This window comes from Orcinus orca, chromosome 6, assembly GCF_937001465.1.
Source record: "Orcinus orca chromosome 6, mOrcOrc1.1, whole genome shotgun sequence".
NCBI classification, from domain to species: domain Eukaryota; kingdom Metazoa; phylum Chordata; class Mammalia; order Artiodactyla; family Delphinidae; genus Orcinus; species Orcinus orca.
Genome location: NC_064564.1, coordinates 77,242,455 through 77,263,302, shown reverse-complemented (window position 1 = coordinate 77,263,302; position 20,848 = coordinate 77,242,455). Strand labels below are relative to the sequence as shown.

General features: G+C 43.1%; 1 protein-coding gene across 6 annotated transcripts in view; it reads right to left on the bottom strand.

The window, feature by feature from the left end:
• Positions 1 to 3,374, bottom strand: part of GCNT1 (glucosaminyl (N-acetyl) transferase 1) — a 202,272-nt gene extending 198,898 nt beyond the window's left edge. For all 6 annotated transcript variants that reach the window (XR_007477796.1, XR_007477798.1, XR_007477797.1 and 3 more), the window contains exons 1-2: positions 3,246 to 3,374; positions 2,302 to 2,421 (exon numbers count right to left, since the gene is read on the bottom strand). The gene's annotated coding sequence lies outside the window, so the exon portion shown is untranslated. The remainder of the gene's footprint in view (positions 1 to 2,301; positions 2,422 to 3,245) is intronic.
• Positions 3,375 to 20,848: the final 17,474 nt, after the last annotated feature.

Here is a 20,848-nt window from a genome sequence, read left to right as displayed (position 1 = left end):
TGAAAACTGCTGTATAACTCCTTTTTAGCTTCCACATTTTAAACTTTAGAAATTTAACAGCTGCGTCAAACACTTGAGATTTCTTTGGCGATAAAACCTGGCAGAATACACATGGCCATTCACGAAGAACACTGGTTTAGTCATCTTTATTATAAAAATATTTTAAATGTCAGATGTTTAAACTTTACCAATAGCTTCTCTAGTCATTAGAAGTTTAAAGTTAACTGTGTTTAGTATACAGTTTAGTTAATAAACATCTAGAGCATTTTAACTATTGGTGCATGTTTTTCTCAACTTGGTGACTCTGTTCCCCAGGGGACATTTGGCAATGTCTGGAGACATTTTTGGTTGTTACAACTAGACGGAGGGGGGACTTCCCTGGCGATCCAGTGGTTAAGACTCCGCCTTCCAATGCAGAGGACCCGGGTTTGATCCCTGGTTGGGGAACTAAGATCCCATGTGCCACGGGGGCAACTAAGCCCACACGCCGCAACTACTAAGCCCCTGTGCTCTAGAGCCAGAGCGCCAAAACTAGAGAGAAGCCCACGCACCACAACAAAGAGCTCGCGTGCCGCAACTAAGACCTGTCGCAGCCAAATTAATTAATTAATTTTTAAAAAAAAACCTAGATGGAGGGGACTGGTGGCATCCAGTGAGTCAAGCCAAGGACACTGCTACACATCTTACAATGCAGAAGACAATCCCAACAGGAAATTATCTGGCCAAAAATGTCAAAAGTACCAAAGTTGAGAAACTCTGGTCTAACCATACATGCGTTTGCTACAGATAGGCAAAAGGACATAGGACAACCTGAAACCATGCCTCCTGTGTCAAAGCCATTGTGGTTAAAAGTACAGACAGGCCCCAGGAGAAAGACCAGATTTATAAAATTAGTCATTTGGGAACTCCCTTTTTAAGGCAGGGAGTAAGGCATCTGACATCCTGAGCTAGAACCATGAATAAACAGTAACAAAATTCCTTGGTTGGCCCAAAAAAGACTACTTTCCTCAATGCAGCTACACTAATGTACACTTCATAGAAAAGAGAAACTGAGATTCGGAAGAGATGATTTTCAATAGTATTAATTTGTTTCCTACTGCCTCATTTCATGAAAAATGTACAATATATATACATCATAGGTCGGAATTTTTCATTCACTTGAGAATGTGATCACCAGGTATAGCAGTTTCTAAGAGATCTGAAAACAGATGATGCAGCATGAACCAAATTTGATTTGATTTCTTGTGTTTTAAAAAAGAAAAAAGAAGAGCCAATATTTAAAATCCCTTTTTACATATTTTTTAATAAAGATTTTTCAGTTATTGGGTGGGGGAGCTCTGGTCACACTGGACCAGAATTCCTGCAGTTATAGGGAGGAAATGGCCAATACCCACCCAGGTGTTGGCAGGTCCTCTGCAGGTCATCTGGGACCAATCAAGGTCCATTTAGCTCTCCCCACACATTACTTGTTTGGTGCCTGTAAATTTGTTGATTTCATTTTGTAGATAGTTGATAGTTCTCAAGAAAAACATTTTCCTTAGTGTTAAGTGACTAAATTGCAAATGGAAAAGAAGTAACTAGTGACTTGAAGCAGTCCTATAATTAATCAAGAATGAACTATAATTAATGAAGAATGGAATCCAGTACATACTCAGCGCCAAGGCTGAGAAGGCTCTTTCCAAGGCCAGGCTGAAGCAAAGGCAGAGGAGCTGACAGGAACCTTTGAACCCTCACCATGAAACGGGGAAAACAAACAAACAAAACTTCTTTCATCTATCAATAAAACTGAGTAAACGTAAATTCGCCGTATATTATATTGTTTTTAAACACAGAGGAGTTAGCCATTTCTGAGAACTCAAAATCTTCCCAGAACGACCATCCTGAAGGCCTGCAAAAAATCCATTAAGCAACAGCAGAGAGCCACAGAGCCTGCATTTCCTTCTTGCCCTAACTGAAATCTGTTACCAAATCCTATGGCAGGTGGGGGGGGGGGGGGGCTTGTTTGGAACTGCCTGGGTTCCTAGCAGGTAATTTACACTGATCTTTAACAACCATTCAGCCCTCCTCCTCCCTTTTATAAAACAAATCTGCCTTTCAGAACAGCTCTTAAAGAGAGGGGCACGCAAGTCCCTGACCCCACGCCTCACCTACCCCTCACCAAATGCAGACCGTGCTTTCTCTGAACACTGTATATCTTCCCAATTTGCCTCTTGTTCTACTAATTCTAAAATGAAGACTCCCTTCTGTCTAAAAAGAAATAAAGCCAAGGGTGTGCAGGATGCCAGGTGATACAAGACTCACCTCCACCCGGGCAGCCCTAAGGCCGAGGCTGGACGTACAAGTGACCTCATCCAACGGGAAAGATGAGAAGTGTGCAGCAGGCAGGGGTGCCTGTGTTTTGCTCGGCGTCCAGAGAAAGGGCTGCAAGGGGGGAAAAGAGCTGTGAGCGAGAGCTTCTTCCACCTTAAAAGCTAATAAACAAAAATTGGAAATATTTAAATCAGAAATTGGGTGCTAACAACACAAAACCAAAAAGAAACCTAGGAAGGGAGTAGAATGAGTTTAAGAAGAATCACCTGTTTCATCACAGACTCAGCAGCGCGCGTTTCCTAGACTTGGCGTGAAGGATAGAGAGGGAACAGGAAGATGGGGAGACGCGTGAGGGCTTCAGAGCCCTTGAGTAGCGTCTCTTTTCCAGTACTTGGCCCCAGGGTAAGTCACTTATTATCCTGGCTTAGGCTTCTTTATCAGTAGAATGGGGGTAATAAATGCCTCTCCGCAGAGCTACAGTTAGGATTAAATGAAGTTAAAGCCTCTGGCCCGAAGGGACAACAACGATTAGTAATGTTCGCTCCCAGACTATCCAAGCCCGCAGCCGCCAACTCCGATTCCTAAGCTCCAACTCGCTACGTGGACCAGGGGGAAAGAGACCAGAAAAAGTGGCTTCCAGGTGACACTGGGCACCAGAGTCCTAGCCCCAGGCTCCCCTGACCGGACGGAAGAGTAGGGTCGAGGCAGGGCGCCCTGCACCATCCCCGGCCCCGGGCGCACAAGCTCGAAACCGATTCCCACCGCGCGTCCTCTTTCTCCTGCCCCGGCTACGCTTCCTCTTCCCCGGCGGAGCTGACCTGGCTCGAGGCAGCGGGGTCCTGGCTAAGAGCCTGCTCCCTCCCTTCAGCCCATCCTTCCCCTTTCCTCCCCTGCAGCCAGGCAGCCGAGCAGGGACCTGGTAGGGAGTTACTTACCAGCAGCGAGCGCCTGGTCCCGAGGACGCTGGAAGGTGCTGGGCCGCGCGGGTACTCTCCTCGCCTGGCTTTACGCTGCGCTGGGCTGCGCCGGTGGCGCTGGAAGATCTCGCCGCGCGGCTTCGGGCCACCCACCCGCGCGCCACGCCCCTCGGCCCGCCCCTCTAGGCCCCGCCCATGGCCTCGCCCGCCTCGCCCGCCTCGCCCATCTCTGCTCTTGCAGGCGCCGCTGGCCACCCGGCAGAGGTCAGCACATCCTCAGGGCGTTTCCGTGGTCTGGGCGGAGGGCTGGACTCCGCGTGCTTCCTCTCTCTGCTTCCTCAGGTTGGCACGGGTTCTTAGTTGGGAGAACCGCATAAGGACTGGGCACGTGAGTGGAGTCTTTTATACCTCCTTCCTCGGAGGCAGGAAACGCGGGAAGCGCTGTCTTCTCTGATTTTAAAAATAAAAATAGGTTTTATAACGAAAAAGAAAACAAATTAATGCCAAGCCTCTTTACATCATGTTAAAGTTTAGAGGTGACCGTGTAGTTTATTTCCGCTGATGAACTTTGCATACTAAATTTAGCATTTTAAAAAACTCATTACATGCGTGTGTATTTTCACATGAAAACTGAAATTAAATTGTGGAACAATCCTCAATACTATGCAAGGTAGAAAGCACCTCTCTCCTGCCCTCACTGCCCGTAGCATTGTGTCAATTATAAAAGTCCGCACAATCTCCCTTGCAGCAAGAGGAATATTGTGTACGTGTTTTCTTCCGTTGAATTTTTAACTCCTGGAGCGCAGAACAGGTTCTTACTTATCTTCGTATCACTTATTCATTCAACACATACGTACTTAAAAAAATGAAGGAACTAACTGAATACACAGTCACTTCCCTGCCCACAGGGCCCTGCTGGAACTGTAGGGTAAAGCTGAGACCTTGTTAGTGGATGGGCTTCCCTGTAACAGGAGGCTTGCCTGGTGTCCACCATTCTAAGGAAAGGAGGTCATTGCTCAGGGGAGACGCATGAACACAGAGAGCAGGGCCGGGAAGCACTGAGTATCTGAGGCTCATCTTCTTGGGCTTTGGTCTTGATGAGATTAGATGTCCTAGGGACAGGGTTAGCTGTATAGACATGTCCACACAAAGCAGAGGATGACAGTGCCCAGTAAGTGGAGCATAAATTAGCCACACTTAACAGCACACAGGTTTCAAGTTAACCCACCTGTCTCTTTTATGAACACCTGGCCTTTTCTCGTCTAGACTGGAATATTCTGGGAGGAGTGCTCTGGACTCAGCTCCCACCTCTGTGCCAGAGTGTTGCTGGGCGAACCAGGACCCTGCAGGCCAGCTGTACTGACAATGGCAGAGTCACTAGTGAAATATTCCTGGGGGAAGGTAAATCTTGACTGTTTCCTGAGGAGATTCCTCCTCCAGTGATAATCTTGGAACATCTTGCTTTCATCTTTCTTTTTTTTTTTTGCAGTACGCGGGCCTCTCACTGTTGTGGCCTCTCCCATTGCAGAGCACAGGCTCCGGATGCGCAGGCTCAGCGGCCATGGCTCACGGGCCCAGCCGCTCCGCGGCATGTGGGATTTTCCCGGACAGGGGCACGAACCTGTGTCCCCTGCATCGGCAGGCGGACTCTCAACCACTGCGCCACCAGGGAAGCCCCATGAACCTCTTTTAAGCGTGGTTTATATTTTTATCATGGAAACAAAAGTATGAACCCAAAATATCTTCTGCAAATATACACAGAATTTACATTTTGGTCAGAACTAGAAAAAAAGTAATTACAATTTTTTTTTCAATCTATTGCTAATCCAGATGACCTTTTTTACTAAAGGACAGAATTATATTTTTTAATTCCTTAAGTAAAGCCATTGTGAAGTCAATTATGCTAAAACCTTAATACTGCATTATGAAATTAAATTCATAAATTTTATTAATTCACTGTTTGAAACTAAGCCTGTCACTTCTTTCCACTAGACTAAACATGTTTCCTCCATCGTCACTTGACCAGTTTTTTTCTTACTGTGCTTACATCAAGAATATTTTAAGTTTGTTTTTAATTGTCAATACTTAGTATTCCTATTTAGGGGAGCAGAATATGCCGCCCCAAAATATGCCTCTTGAGCACAGGATCATTTTAAACTGGTTATTTTTAAGAAACTGAGACACAAGAGAAGCTCTGGAAACTAAGTACTGTAAAAGTTACCCTTTTGTAAAGATATTTTTATATATAAGGGAAATCACCCTTTGTGAGGGTATCTTCCTCCCTCTACTAGGAAGAGGGGGGGAAGACCAAACCTCTAAAACTCTTATCAATGCAGCACAATGTTCCTTTTGTTTACTGTGTGTTCTTGTGTTGTTTTTGTTTTTGTTTTTTGATAACTGCTCAAAGTGACTGTCTCCCTACTCCACCCATCTTCTTTTGTCTTTAGCTGAAGATGGTATTTAAGGTGAGGACTTGCACCAGTTGGGGAAATTACTCAATTTTACTGGGCCTTTCCCATGTATACGTGTTATAAACTTTTGTTTGTTTTTCTCCTGTTAATGTCTTGTGTCAATTAAATTATTATGCCAGCCAAAGAACCTAGAAGGGGAGAAGGAAAAATTTTCCTCCCGTATGCTTACAATACTACTCTTTAATTTCTAAAGGGCTGATCAAATTTGCTTGCCCTTGAGTTATCTACTCATATCATTAAACATTTGTATCTTAAAAACAGAGAAATAGAATGTGCAGATCTTATAACCCAGCAATTCTACTCTTTGGCGTAAACTCAACAGTTGTATTGTCTAATGTGGTAGCCACTAGCCACATGTGGCTACTGAGCCCATGAAATGTGTCTGGACTGCGTTGAAACGTGGTAAGCATAAAATACACAATCAATTTTGAAGACTTAATATGAAAAAAAATTTTAATATCTAAATTTATTTTAAAATATTGATTAAATGTCAAAAAGATAATATTTTGGCTATATTATTTTAAATATTATTTTTAAAATTTTAATTAGGAAAAAAATGAAAGGTGAATAAAATTTGTCACTAGTATTACCTAACGGAACTTGGGTTCACTCACGCTCCACACAGCAAAGCCAATCTCCTGACACCCGGTTGTGGTGAAGGAAAGTACAGCACTTATTGCAGTGTGCTAAGCAAGGAGAACTGGCAGCTCCTGCTCGAAAGACCTGAACTCCCTGATGGCTTTCAGGGAAGGGTTTTTAAAGGCAACATTTGGGGTGAGGGCTGCAGCTCCTGGACTTTTTTCTGATTGGTTGGTGGTGATGTTTCCAGCATCTTAATCAACCTGGCTCCAACCAGTCTGGGGTCTACTGTTTGTGGTCAGCATGTAGTCACCATTCCCCACCTGGGTGGGTGGGGTTCTTAGTTTCTGCACAACAATTCAAAGATATATGCCAGATTGTTATGTATACCCCTCGAAGAGGAACTAGCGCTCTGTTTTCTTGCTGAACTATTGTTTCTTAACTGCTTTTCCTTTGTTTCTGCATTCCCTCACTCCCCTAATTGGTAACTGCTTGAGTCTGCTCTTTGAAACTCAGGAGGCCTAGTAGAATCCACCTGCCGATGCAGGGGACACGGGTTCGTGCCCCGGTCCGGGAGGATCCCACGTGCCGCAGAGCGGCTGGGCCCGTGAACCATGGCCACTGAGCCTGCGCGTCCAGAGCCTGTGCTCCACGATGGGAGAGGCCACAGCAGTGAGAGGCCCGCGTACCGCAAAAAAAAAAAATCTCTTAGTTTTGCAAAAGTACCCCAGGGGACTATAAGATGGAACAGAGCTCTGATCACCCATACTTAATTATTCACGGCCGGTGTTATCAGATATCAAGCAAACAGCAATTCAAATCCGTCTCTCAGGGTTAGAGTTCCCAGCTCCAAAAAGGAAGAAAATTCTAACCAACATGCTGCCACAGGCGAAACCAACACAATAGGGAAGGATACCCTGGTGTCATCACACACGAGCCCCGTTACTCACCAAAGATGTTTCAGCTGGTCAATGCAAGTGCTAACACACATACAAACAACAAACACATGGTCCCACAAACAAAGAATCAGACGAAGTGTAGTCCAGAAATTCCATCTCCATTCCCAGATGGAGGCTCCAGAGCTGCCTGGCTACCAAAAAAGAATGGACCACAAGTGGCTCACCCCATACACACAAAAACACAAACAACTAAGCTACGGTCACACAGACAGAAAATCAGAAGACGTGTAGTCTAGAATTCCACCTCCACTCCCCAACGGAGGCCTCCACCAAGCCCAGCTCTGGCAAATGAACCGGTTCCCAAATCGGGTAGAGTCCAATAACAATTCCCCTCTCCAACAGGGCACCCCAGTCAAACAAATTGGCTTGTCCAGTAAAGGAAAAGCCCAAATTGAGGGGGGATATGTTCCCGGTGTGCACACCGGAGCAACTTACCCTCAAGTGGCTCACTTCCCGCAGGGGAAGCAGCCCAAACAGAGTGGAGAGAATTCCCAGCCTGTGCAAACTGAAGCGACTCACCAACGACACTGAATGTGGACCGCAGCTCCAGACGTTTCTCGGCTCCAAACAGCCTCGTGCCACGGGCGGCCAGTGCCTGTCGGGGACAGCCCCTCAGAGATCCCCGAGGGAAATGAGCTCTGGCAGCTGCTGGGGGCTCAGGGAATGGGCTTCCCCAGGCCGGGGTCGACCCGCCACGGGCACGGACTCCTAGGCTGGCTTCTCCAAAATTGTTAACGCAAGTTCGTGTGCCCGACACACAGTGAGGCCAAACAAACGGAAACGTCGGAGTTTGGGGCAGAAAAAGGTTTATTGCAAGGCCGTGCAAAGAGACAAGGTGGCTCACGCCCTGAAAAGTCTCGAGCTCCCCGACGAGTTTTGGCAAAGCATTTTTAAAGGCCAGGAGAAGGGGGATCGCAGGGTACGTGATCAGCTTGTACACAGTTCTCTGATTGGCTGATGGTGAGGCAGCAGGGTAGCGTCACAGGGGTTAACATCAGTCCTTAGGCTCCAGGAGGCCTGGGCTCTGTGCTCATGGTCAGCAAGTAGTTCTTCCATTTGCGGGGGGGTGGGGTGGGGGTGGGGGGTTCACAGCTGCAAAGCAACTCAGGAAATTTGCAGCAAATACTATTACCTAGGTACTTCAGAGAGGAGCTAATGCAGAGGATATGGGGCAAGGCCTGTCCCGGGAAGGCCCCATAGGGTCCTGCTCAGTTACAGAAACAGGGGCCACGGAGAGGCTTTTGTTCCTGGGAAGGCCCCGCAGGGTCCTGCTTGGTTTCAATTCCCCCTTTTCTTTGATACGCCTAAATCTTGAGGGGAACAGGGGCAGGACGATAAAGAGAATAAAGTTTTGGATAGAGAGGCTAATCATAGACTTGGCAAAAGGAACTCACTTTTACATGGCTCGGTTTCACTAGCATAATAATTGGAATTTTGAATATATGTTGCAAAGCGATGCTAATTCTGTTCCCTAACACAGTTTGTATAGCTTGTTCAGTTATATGATGAACATTGCTGGATTTATCTGATCATCTGACTTTAATGTGTAATATTATTTTGATAGGGAAATTAATTTCAAGATCCAGACAATGAATTTGTAAACTAACCTTTAGAATATATCTTTTTTGTCGGTTGTGTGTGGCATGTATCCCATGAATGTAATCCACTTTTTTTTTTTTTATAAATTGATTTACTTATTTATTTTTGGCTGCGTTGGGTCTTCGTTGCTGCGCGTGGGCTTTCTCTAGTTGCAGCGAGTGAGGTCTACTCTTCGTTGTGGTGCCCAGGCGTCTCATTGCGGTGGCTTCTCATCTTGCGGAGCACAGGCTCTAGGCACGCAGGCGTCAGTAGTTGTGGTGCACGGGCTTAGTTGCTCCGTGGCATGTGGGATCTTCCCGGACCAGGGATCAAACCTGCGTCCCCCACATTGGCAGGTGGATTCTTAACCACTGCGCCACCAGGGAAGCCCAATCCACCTATTTTTAATTACCACAATAACATATAATCCATCATAAATTTACACAAGAGTGGTTCAGAAGGTATTTCTGGATGTCTTAGGGGTGTATCAGTCGGAGTCCAGGCAGAAAGCAAAAATCACAGCAGTTATTTTTATAGAGAATTTAAGGAATTGGTTGACCAGGTAAGGAGGATTGAAAAGGCACAAAGAGAAACATTGCAGTAGCAAAGAGATGCCCACTGTGGGAAGCAGGTGCCACTGGTAGGGCTGGAGAGACAAGTGTGGGGTTATCAGGAACTAAGAGCTGGGAGGAGGCCCCTGGGCAGCTGGGACTCGGACCTCGGAGGTTGGGGAAGGCGAGCACCCAGCTGGTGGTGTTATTTCTGAAGGTAAGTGTTGAGGCTGGAAAAGAGGGTAGATTAAAAACTGGAAATTGGAACCAACTGCTTCAGCCAGGGGAAAGAGCCACTGCTTGGTGACACTGGTGGGAATGATTATCTGAACTGTTTGTCCCCACGGACCAAATTTCAAGGAGCAAATCCCTTCTCCCTCCACCACCTCTCAGCTCTCCTCAAGCCCCCTGTTGGCAAAACGTTACAGGAAACATGGTTGGCTGTGTCACACCCGCAGCATCACAGAACAGAGCACAGAAGAATGGGCTTGAGCCACAAGATATACCTTCATAACCAGCATGAGGAGTAAACTCATAATTACGAGTATCAACTAATCTAATATTATAAATTCAGGGAAGTACTGATAAACACAGCTTTTACAGTGATGAAACTTGTAATACATTTTTTTAAATATAATAAAACTGTGGTTAAAAGTACAACTCAAATAAGGAGACAATGTTGAACTCGACCCAAACCCTGTGCTCTCGAAAGACAGTGGTTAAAAAAAAAAAAGAAAGAAAGAAAAACCCATCCCCACACCCTTTTGTGTTCCAGGAAACAGCTCACTGCAAAGAACCACCACCTTTCCTCAAGTGACTTAGATAAAAGCCACATAGAACTCCCTTGATTACCTATGATAAGGCCAGACACAGACCCTCCAAATTCCCTTCTTTGTCTCATAAATGATTAGCTGAACTGTTTGTCCATGCTGACCTATCTGTACAAAACGCCTTGCTCACTTGACTTTATTTAGGCATTCTTCCTTCCCCAGGACTTTTATCTTTCATTCGCCCTCAGCCTAAGCTAGCATTGGGAGGCAGAATAAACCCCTAATTTCCCCTACCAAGAAGCCCCTTTCTGGGAATTCCCTGGTGGTCCAGTGGTTAGGACTCCGCACTTCCACTGCAGGAGACAGGTTCCATCCCTGTTCGGGAACTAAGATCCCTCATGCTGTCTGGCTGCGGTGGTGGGGGGGATCGAGGAGGGAGCTGGAACAGCCCCTTCTCAACTGACCTTAAGGAAAACCTTTCCTGATCAATTGTCTGGTCAAGCCAGCTGCTCATCTCACTCCCTGATACCCATTCTTTCTAGCCCTTTTCTGCCTGATCTTTCAAAAGCTTGCAGATCTTACAGATGGAGCACTCTCCATTTCCATTACCCCTCCCCCTACTGCAATAAGCCCCTTCCCCGAATTGCAATAAGCCTTTTGAATGAAGTCTCTTCTTACCAAATCTGGATTTGGTTTTTGTTTGACAGTTTTTCTGGTGCTGTGACTTGGCTGAAGACTGGCCCTCACCTACGGACCTCTACCATCCCTACACTGGTAACGGTTCAGTGCTTTGAGGAAACTTTGGTGAGTTCAGGTCTTGAACCAGTACTCCGGACGTCTTGTTTGTTGAAGGATCACAGTAAAGAGTTACTTTTATTCTTTCCAACAAAGAGAGAATCTTTGCATGTCATTGTGGCACAAATCCAGTTTAATATCTTCAAGAAATGGCAAACTTTACCCAAAGCAATTTAGAACTTCAGAGACTTCTTTGGGAAACTTGGGATCTCCCCAAACTGGCTCATGTAGGACCTCTCCCTTCCCATCATCCCCCACTCCTTTTTATCATCTGAACCTTCTCTTCCGCTGCCCTGAATCCTTTGACCTGTCCCCCTTCAACTCCCTTATCTTGTCCAACCCCACCCACCCTGTCAGAACCCTCCCTGCGCACCCTAGCTCCTAGTCCCTTGAGATTTGGGTCCCTTCTGTTCTACTCACCTCCTCTTCACTCCCGTTGGTGAAGAAAGGATCTCCTGCTCTAAAGAGAACGAGATAGTCAAAGACACAACACCTGATACTAGACAGATGAGACTGATAGTTTATTATAGTCACATAGGCTCAGCCTGGGGGAGGAGAGCACTCCCTGTCACTCAGGGCCACATGGGGGTTACATTCAACATCAGAGTGAATGAGCAGGGACTGTGGAAGGCAGGCTCTGTGGTAGAGGCACAGGGATGGGTGACCCTGGGTATCCATGGGAATATGTGATGGCTTATTTAAATAATTGTGTGGGCTGGCAGGGAGGTAAGACTCCTTATTGAGAATCAAGAAGCGTGCATCTGGTCTGGCTGATGGGGTTACTAGCTGAGTGGGGAGCCATTTACATTGTGCGGGGGCAAGAGCAGAGCAAGGGAAGAGAAGTGGAACACATGGTTAGGGCTTTGGGGCCCTGTGAGGATCAAAGGTGTCAAGGCAGCACATGCAACTTCAGGCCTTGCAATGCACCCTTCTCCCATCAGGGGCTCTTGAGGGGCTCAGGGACCCCAACAGCAACCACTTGTGTGAAAAATGTCCCTGGAAACAGACTGGATATTTCATCCACTCAGATAGGCTTTGGAGGCACACAGATAGCCGCTTGGTCTTTTCTCAGTCCCTTGACCAAAATTTAGTCCACAGACTCTATAAGATACCCATCAGGGCAGAGGACATCTTAAAGCTCTGCTCTACCAATGTTTGTGGAAATGCTTAAGCCTCATATTGAGCAAGGAATGATTTGCTAGAAACACAATCCTGGTAAAGGATGAGAGCTGCACTTTTATAGGAACTAGTGAGTTGAAATTTTAACGTTGAAGCTATAAACTCTCTGTTTGAGCCTGTCTCATGTTTATGTATATATGTTTACATATCTATATGTATATATGTATTATACACATACTATTTTCCTAAATCCAGATGGTATTACCAGATTAGATGATAAAATCCCTTAAAGGTCCTCAATTATGATCGACTTAGAAATAAGTTAGAGCCTATGTAAATTAAATACTCCTAAAATTCCCAGAAATTAAGGAAATTGAACTCCTAATATTTTAAGTCCTAATACTTCTAATATGAACATCTAATATTCAATAAGAGTACTTTCAACAGTACTTTTGCAGAAACTATCCAAATATTTAAAGAATTCATGTCCACATAATTTAGGTAAATCTTTGGCAAATGACACTAGTCTGATATTGTTGGTTTAATAAAAACAGCTCTGTCTTCTGAGTTATCAGCATTAAGTATAAAATAAGCATACACTTTTATTCTATTTAGACATGTTCTTCCTAAACTTATACAGATTTGCTTATTAATAAGCTACTGTTACATCTACTACATGTTTAACGTTATAAAAAAGGTAAATTTGTATTTAAACAAATTGAATCATTATTCTGACAATAATTTCAACAATAATTATGTTTTATAAAATGTCAGCTTGAAGATAGTTTCCAATCTCTTTTAGGTATCTTAAAATCTTAAACTTAACGCTAAATTAAATTAACCGATAGATATTCATTAAATGTCTAGATCATTTCTAAGTAAGATAGAATACTGAAACATAATTTTAAGTTTCTATAAACTTAAAAGTTTTTGCCTCTTATTTTTATGACAGAGAAGCTTAAATATATGTCAGTCTATTAATGAACACATTCATTTTTACCACACTGACTAATTGTATAAGGAAATGTATGACTATAAAAAAAGTTATGAAATGTATATTCTTTAGCTTGGCTAGTCTGCTACAATATGCCAGTATATAATAGCTCACAGTTATCTATGTCACAGTTCTCTCTGTAAGTGTATTAGTATGCTAGGGCTACTCTAACAAAGTATCAGAGACTGGATGGCTTAAACAACAGAATTTTATTTTCTCACAATTCTGGAGGCTAGAGGCCCCTAAACTTGACACAAGTCAAGGTGTCCACAGGATTGCTTTCTTCTGAGACCTCTCTCCTTGGCTCAAAGATGATTATCTTCTCCCTATGTCTTCATGCAGTTTTCCTTTTGGGTGTATCTGTGTCCTAATCTCCTCTTCTTATGAGGACACTGGTCATATTGGATTAGGATCCACCCTAATGACCTCATTTAACTTAATTACTATTAAAAGACCCTATCTCCAAATACAGTCACATTCAGAGGCACTAGGGGTTAGAACGAAAACATATGAATTTAAAAAAAAAACACAATTCAGCCCATAACAGCGAGTGAGGCTCTGCTTGGAGAAATGATGTCAGAAAGGAACAGCTGTGTATGCAAGGTATTCAGGATGTATTTTTTTGAAGAAAGGGAGACTAATTTTGTCGTAAAGGTAAATGACTGGTTGTTTCAGGATGAGAAAGAGAAAAATGTAGGGAAAACCAGAAGGGCTGTAGAAAGTTGTAGAAGATTCTCAGAGAGAGAATTTTGTTTGTCATTGTCAAAGCTGGCTAAGGTTTGACAGCGTCATTTAGAAGAATTTTTTTTAAGCCTTAGTATCAAAAATATAATGCTGATACAAAACCAGAACTTGGTGTTCTCTCTGTTAACAATGACAAAATTTTCTTAGGGTCTGTTCTTCCTAAGAAGTTGTAAAGAGGTTTTAATTCTGAGTAATATACCTAGAAGGCAAAGGTTTTGTACCTTATCATAATAACTTCCTGTGCCTTACATTGACTTTGTCATGTTCCTGATTATTTAAAAAAAAGCAAAGTTCTCTCACTTTCAAAAGAGCTGTGGTTCTTTACAACCACGTCACCTCCTATGTTTACTTTTAAAATCTTCTACTGCCACTGTAGGCAGATAGGGTAGAGGTCCCCTGGAGGAAGAGAACCAGACATAGCTTTCTTGACATAAGAGAAGCCATTTTAGGCCTAAGCCTGATCACAATGCTTGACCTTGCAGAAGAATAGATCTCAGGAGTTAATGATTTTAAGGGAACAAAACAATGTAAGAACAAACAGGTATTACCAGGCTAGGGAGATAATGTATCAGGTGTAAATACTCCCAGTTCTTTTTTGAAGGTAAAGATTTGTCTGAAGCACATTCTTGAGCTGTTCTGCGAGATCCAACCCGCCTTGAGCGCTCAACCACCAGACAAGCTGGAACCTAAGAAATGATGATGCTGACCTTGCTGACCCTTGTAGACCTCAGTAAACTGGAGCCTGGACTCTGTCAACCTTTGCCCCAATTCTATGCTGAATTCTCCTCTGCTCAAGCCCCTTCATGAATATGCATGCACCCTTAGCTTAAGACTTTCCCACTTTTACTGTCTGGGGAGACATTGCTTTGGGAAACATACCCGGTTTTCTCCTTACTTGTTGCAAGTAATCAATCCTTCCTTCTGCTCTTTGGCTTGATTGTGTCTTTTGACTCCACACCCGCCAAGAGGCAAAACCAATTTCCGGGTAAAACCACTTTGATTTTGGACTGACTTCATCTTTGCATGCTACATAAACAAATTTTCTTGCTACTTGCATTATTTTTGTAATGAATTCTCATCAGAACTTTCACTTTTTGAAAATTGTCAGTAATAAGTTAACCCTGGTCGTTCTAAGTGTTTCATCATCTACAGATAGTGTTTTTGTTTTTCTCTGATGCTTCCCTGAAAGTGCTTGCAAATCAGGCCAGAGTGTTTTGTCTTCAACAAAGAAGGACTATCTCGGAGACCCGTGGAAAAGAACTCTGCCAACCAAGTATTCTTGGACACAGACTTCTGATGGTATCACTTAAATAACTTTGAGGATATACCAGTGGAATGAGTCAAGATTTCCAGAACGCTAGTAGAGAAGCAGATGCATTCATGAGATTTGCAAATCAAGATCAGTCAGAACATTAATTACTTAGGACAGAATGAAGATCTGATGAAGATGATTTTGAGTTTTGTATGGAATATTGATTCCTTAATGTTCTATTCTTTCTTGGACCTACAGAACCCCTTTCTTTCTCTTTTCCCTTCAGCTATCTGTAACTCATAACGATTTAGTAGACTATACTTTTGTAAAGAGAAATGAAATTTATCTTTCTTCTCCCTGCTTTCCCCTTCAGAATTAAGAATCTCTTATTGAACATTGTTATATTCATGACAATATAATTATTTGCATAGGTTCAGTAAGACTCTATCCTCCTTGTTGATAGGATATGATAAAACCAAGGCCTTGACTGGAATGTCATATTTGAGAATGATGCTCACTTACTAGACACTTTTAAGAAGCTAATGTTGACTTTATTCTAGAGCTAATGCTTACAAAGCCCTTTTAGGAAAACTGGCCTGGTACTTGCCTTACAGGGTTCCAGCCTTACAGATGAGCAAGAAGGGTCACTTCCTGACAGGTCCAGGAACCTTAGAATAATTTGGGGACATAGAGAAGAGAGGAATTTATCCAATTCCATAGATACTGCAGGTGAAATGTGATGGCAAGCTCATGGTTTGGCTTCCTAGCCTTTAGAGGTTTGTACAAGTCCAGGCTGAGATTCCCTATGAAAAAATTCCAATGAAGCAAACTTTAAAAGGTTTATATGCTAGATTAGCATTCTTGCTGCAACTGTGTAAATTATCAGGTCAGCCTTAATGAGGTCAGCCTTATTTTGTGATCAAGAATAATCTTTCTTTAAGGCTATCTTTCATCAAAAGAATGTAGAGAGAAATTTTGTGTTTCATAGAAAATAACAGCACATCCTCTGGGGTGATCAGATTCTGGTTCTGTTCATTGTTTTTGAGCTATTTTGTACATCTCTGTAAATTGCAGGTCACAGATGGATGTGCAAACTCATTTGTCAGGTAGCGATTTAATTGGTTTCTTTATCACTATGGAAAAGCCAGTTTCATCACCTACCTATAACTTGGACTAGATCCGTCACCTCGCACAAATTGTCAACCCTTACAAGTTTTCAATTCTTACAGTTTCCTGCCACATCTGGCTACAACTTCCAAAGTAATGTTTCCTTTTTTTTCTCCCTCCCTCGTGACCAAGAACTAAAACCTGACTGCCCAGATTGTTATCAGGACTAAAGGTTGCCTTGTAGCTGGACTTTTTCTCCAGGATCTGAGGAAACACTGGCAACTTAAGCCCAACAACTTGATACAACCCTGAAGAACTCATCATCACCACAGACCACACATACATGCACTGGATTCTCCCCACACAAACCACTGCCTGGGCCACCAGGAAGTCTGGCAAGATGTTCAGGTCATACATGCCACTATATGAGAGGGAGTAAAACCATGGACAGCATTGCCAAGGGCACTGACATTTTAGCTTTCAGAAACAACGAGCAGGGCTTGCATAATCCAAAGATCTCTTAGACCTTTAATATTAATGTTTCTTTTTTTTTTTTCTTCATGGTAGGCGTATCTCTTTTAAGACCCTGACCTATGCTACCACCTCTCCACAGATGGTTGAACTGATTTGGCAGGAACAAAGCCAATAAGAGTCCTCGAGAGACTGTTTCTTAATCCCTGACGTGCCCTGCTCAGGAGGTTTATGATTGCCTCTGGGTTGCTCAGCAGTGAATAATACTCACTCATCTTAAATCTGCAGGGGAGCAAAATATACCACCCCAACATATGCCTTGTTGACATATTGATTATTTTAAGCTGGTTATTTTTAAGAAAGAGCAGGCACAGGTGAAGCTCTGAAAACTGAGTAACAGTTGCCCTTTTGTAAGAAATATTAACATTTATAAGGGAAATCTCCATTTGTAAGATGTCTCCCTCTCTGTACCAGGAAGAGAAGGATATCTAAATTTCCAGAAACTCTTGTCAATGAGAAGCTGAGGGCTTAAATCTGCATAACAACCTGACACTTGTTTACTGTGCTTTTCCTGGTAACCTCCCGCAACTGACTCCCCACCACCACCACTTTTTGTCTTAGATGAATATGACATTTAAGATGATAGCTTTAGGGCTTCCCTGGTGGCGCAATGGTTGAGAATCCGCCTGCCAATGCAGGGGACACCGGTTCGAGTCCTGATCCCGGAAGATCCCGACATGCCGCGGAGCAGCTAAGCCTGTGCGCCACAACTACTGAGCCTGTGTTCTAGAGCCCGCGAGCCACGTCTACGGAGCCCGCGAGCCACGTCTACGGAGCCCGTGCACCACAACTACTGAGCCCGCGCTCTGCAACTACTGAAGCCTGCGCGCCTAGAGCCTGTGCTCTGCAACAAGAGAAGCCACCACAATGAGAAGCCCATGCACCTCAACGAAGAGTAGCCCCGGCTCGCCGCAACTAGAGAAACCCTGTGTGCAACAACGAAGACCCAATACAACCAAAAATAAAATAAAGAAAATAAATAAATTAAAAAAATAAAGATGATAGCTCTAGCCATTTCAGATAGTTACTCAGTTTTCCTGGGTCTCTCCCATGTATACAGGAGGTATACATATTATTAAACTTTTGTTTCATTTTCTCCTATTAATCTGGCTAATATTAATTTAATTGTTAGACTAGCCAAAGAACCTAGAAAGGAGGAAGGACAATTTTTCTACCTCTAGAAGTGGCAATGCAGGTGGGATTTTCACTGGCTGGACACTGCTCACTTCAGGGCTGCTGCAGCTGAGAGAGATCCTGGGACCTCCGAGAAAAGCCTGCAGAAGATAAGAATTCTTATACGTCAGGAAACACTGTTTTTACTAATTTATCCAGACAGAAATGTGGGTTGCACCCACATCTGCAGATAGATCTTTCTTAGGCTAACTTTGGGAGTTAACTTTCTAGATCTTTTGAGGGCTGCATCTTTTGTATTCTCTTGTGGAGCACGTCTTGCAGCCTTGGTTAAACCATATAAAGGCTTGTTGGTTTGAGTCACTATTGAGGCTAATATTAGGTGCAATTTGTCCTTGGCCACATGATGGATCCTTTGAATTGGCTGTGTTTGAGAGAGAAAAAAGTTTTTAGAGCACTCTCAACCTACACAATTGTCTTATTGGTACCTATGGAAAGATCAAATTGAAAAGAAGACAGAGAAGTGTAACAGATAGCCACAGGGACTCCCATAACAAGATGAAGAATAGAAATTTAAAAAAACAAAATTAATGTCCACATCCAATGTAAATTCCCCTTCTCAAAATCCGCCCCCATCTGCATGTTTTAGCTTCTCTTTCCCTCCAGCCTAATCTCTAGGCCCAAAGTATACGGGTTACTCATAAAAATGCTGAAAGCCAGGAAGTGAATTTACCACAAGAACCTGGTACAGGCAGTAGGACTCCCTTTGCTGTCTCTTGAAATTCCTCCTACTCTCCAGGTCCCTATGAGGCTCTGCCAGCTTCAGGCCTTCCTATGCAATATCCTCTGCTGATGTCTCCTGGACCTCCAATGCAATGAATTCATGTCCCCTGACCAGCAACAGATCTTCTAATTTATAAAGCCCATTTATCTCCACTTTCAGAAGATCCTACTATATTTAGAGAAGAATGGAAAGATGAGTGACTGTTTACAACCTCACTCACAGGGACCTAAATTGGCTGGGAAGGGGTATGCTTCTTATCCTTGATTATAATATAGTTGTCAGGCTAAGCAGCCCCAGGGTGTGTGTGTATGGGAGGGTGGCTCACAGAGGAAACAGCTGGCCAGAATTTCTTCCAGGCCCTCCTACAAATGACCAAGAAACGGCTCAGCTGAAGGCTGATATTCATGGACAGTTAGGAGCAATAGTAGAACCTTTACCTATTAAAGTGAATTGGTCTAATGTTGAATTGTAAACTCGGGGAAGAAAAGAACACTTGAAGGCCTTCGCTGAACACTTTATACAGATTTTTTTCAAGGCATACTGCATTAAACCCTGAAGTTCTAGAACGTAGAAATCTTTGGATTTCCGTCTTAGTTGGAAATCTCCCTCATATAAAGAAGCAAGTTTATTCGGATGGGCAGGTCAGTTCCTTGATACTCAGGCTGTAATCAGCTCTTCGCAGGGAATTGGAAACAACTGTCTTCATCTTGCAAATCTCTACAAACCAGACGCGTGGCTCTAAAACCAATTCAAATCCTGCTTATCTTTACCAACCCCCAAACCCGCCCTATTCATCTCTAAATGCTTGCAGGTATTATGAAAGATCTGGATGTTGGAAACAGAAGTGTCTTTCATGTAAAAAAACAGAGGACATTTAAAAAATTATAAATTACTCTAGACCTTTGATAGCAGGCAAATATGCCCCCAAACTCCATCTTGGAGACTTGGATACTTTCTCGATGCCTTTTTGATGTAGATTTTCTGCCCCCATCTTCTCTGGGACCTAGAAGCCATTCTTCAAAATGCAAACTTTGGGGAGGTGTTTCTTAACAGAAGGAAAAAAAGAGGAGGTATTTTGAAATTAAGCTAATGAAAAGTCTTGAATGTCCTCTCCACAAATATTGCTAAAAGGCTTTGGCCATCTGAGTAGGTGAACTTAGCTTGTTCCAACTGACAAAACAAAATTTGGATCCAACTGTTCTTTTATTTTTATTTTTAAAAATTTTTTTTAAAATATCAAGGGTTTTTTTGGTTTGTTTGTTTTGTTTATTTATTTATTTATGGCTGTGTTGGGTCTTCGTTTCTGTGCGAGGGCTTTCTCTAGTTGCGGCAAGCGGGGGCCACTCTTCATCACGGTGCACGGGCCTCTCACTATCGCGGCCCCTCTTGTTGCAGAGCACAGGCTCCAGACGCGCAGGCTCAGTAATTGTGGCTCACGGGCCCAGTTGCTCCGCGGCATGTGGGATCTTCCCAGACCAGGGCTCGAACCCGTGTCCCCTGCATTGGCAGGCAGATTCTCAACCACTGCGCCACCAGGGAAGCCCCCAACTGTTCTTTTATAAACTAGTGAGTTTTATATTGATGTGCCTGACTCACAGCTAAAATTTTACGGCAATGGTTATGGGGTCTGTGTTTGAGTCTGTACATATGTTTATGTGTGTCCATATGTGTATGTTGTAGATGTGCGATATTTTTCTACCTCTAGATGGTATTGCCAAAACTAATTTTTATAAGAGCTCTGTTTAGTTAGGTTGAAGGCAAGCACTTGTAAGGATTGAGTGTCCTAAAATTCTCAGAAATATAACAGAACTTAAATGCTTTTCAGGGTCTTGTGATCTGGGAAATTATTCAGTATCAAGGCTAGTTTAAGTTTGTTGGTTTAAGTAAAACAGAGTTATCAGCATTTAATATAATACACATAAACAATTTTATTCAACCTGGGATGATTAGTCAAATAAGATCATGTTATCTCTGTTGAAAAATGTGTCCACAAGAATATTAGCTGACTAATTAAATTAGCTGATGGTGACTGACTTTGTCTAACATTTCATGAAGTTTTTATGAGTTATCTAAACATAATTGTTGGGACCAAATGATTTAAATAGATGTAAGTGGGATAAGAGTTTTTAGATGCAGTAATTATGTTTTATTATATATATATATATATATACTTAAAAAATAGCTTCCAAATATGTTTTTAGTAACTTGAAACTAGTTTGCTAAGAGAAGTTAAAAGATAGAAATTTATTGAATATA